Source organism: Arachis ipaensis, chromosome B7 (genome assembly GCF_059453495.1).
Source record: "Arachis ipaensis isolate K30076 ecotype BB chromosome B7, ASM5945349v1, whole genome shotgun sequence".
NCBI lineage: Eukaryota > Viridiplantae > Streptophyta > Magnoliopsida > Fabales > Fabaceae > Arachis > Arachis ipaensis.
The window spans coordinates 51,063,774-51,065,225 of record NC_142442.1 but is presented as its reverse complement, the minus strand read 5'-3'; the positions used below and the strand labels follow the sequence as shown (position 1 = coordinate 51,065,225).

The window sequence follows — 1,452 nt, the reverse complement described above, 5'->3', positions numbered from 1 at the left end:
TCAACTTCCCAAGTATCAATGCCAAATAATTTGGCATTCAGCTTCATGATTGCACCAAGAAACTTGGCAGTTTGCTCTTCAGTAACATCCTCATTCTCTTCAGAAGAGGAATACTCATCAGAGCTCATGAAGGGCATAAGGAGGTTCAATGGAATCTCTATGGTCTCTAGATGAGCCTCAGAGTCCTTTGGTTCCTCAGAGGGAAGCTCCTTATTGATCACTGGATGTCCCAGGAGGTCTTCCTCCTTGGGATTCACGTCCTCTCCTCTCCTCACAGGTTCGGCCATGGCGCTTATGTCAATGGCCTTGCACTCTCCTTTTGGATTCTCTTCTGTATTGCTTGGAAGAGTACTAGGAGGGATTTCAGTGATCCTTTTACTCAGCTGGCCCACTTGTGCTTCCAAATTTCTAATGGAAGACCTTGTTTCATTCATGAAACTTACAATGGCCTTAGATAGATCAGAGACTAGATTTGCTAAATTAGAAGCATTTTGTTCAGAGTTCTCTGTCTGTTGCTGAGTGGATGATGGAAAAGGTTTGCTATTGCTAAACCTGATTCTTCCACTATTATTAAAGCCTTGTTGAGGCTTTTGATCCTTCCATGAGAAATTTGAATGATTTCTCCATGATGAGTTATAGGTGTTTCCATAAGGTTCACCTAAATAATTTACCTCTGCTATTGCAGGGTTCTCAGGATCATAAGCTTCTTCTTCATAAGAAGCCTCTTGAGTACTGTTGGATGCAGCTTGCATTCCATGCAGACTCTGAGAGATCATATTGACTTGCAGAGTCAATATTTTATTCTAAGTCAATATGGCATTCAGAGTATCAACTTCAAGAACTCCCTTCTTCATAGGCGTCCCATTGCTCACAGGATTCCTTTCAGAAGTGTACATGAACTGGTTATTAGCAACCATGTCAATGAGTTCTTGAGCTTCTGCAGGCGTTTTCTTTAGGTGAATGGATCCACCTGCAGAAGTGTCCAGTGACATCTTTGATAGCTCATCTAAACCATCATAGAATATATCCAGGATGGTCCATTCTGAAAGCATGTCAGAAGGACACTTTTTGGTCAACTGTTTGTATCTTTCCCAAGCTTTATAGAGGGATTCACCTTCTTTCTGTCTGAAGGTTTGAACATCAGCTCTAAGCTTGCTCAGCTTTTGAGGAGGAAAGTACTTGGCTAAGAAAGCCGTGACCAGCTTATCCCAAGAGTTCAGGCTGTCTTTGGGTTGAGAATCCAACCATAATCTAGCTCTGTCTCTTACAGCAAAAGGGAAAAGCATGAGCCTGTAGACTTTAGGATTTACTCCATTAGTCTTAACAGTATCACATATCTGCAAGAACTCAGTTAAGAACTGAAAAGGATCTTCAGATGGAAGTCCATGAAACTTGCAGTTCTGCTGCATCAGAGAAACTAACTGAGGTTTCAGCTCAAAGTTGTTTGCTCCA

At 41.7% G+C, this 1,452-nt stretch overlaps 1 non-coding gene across 1 annotated transcript; it reads left to right on the top strand.

Annotated features, from left to right (window-relative positions):
• The first annotated feature begins 1,046 nt into the window (after positions 1–1,046).
• LOC148551140 (small nucleolar RNA R71) lies at positions 1,047–1,154 on the top strand. Its single transcript, XR_015893930.1, has one exon. It is a non-coding gene; the product is annotated as a small nucleolar RNA R71 (small nucleolar RNA).
• Positions 1,155–1,452: the final 298 nt, after the last annotated feature.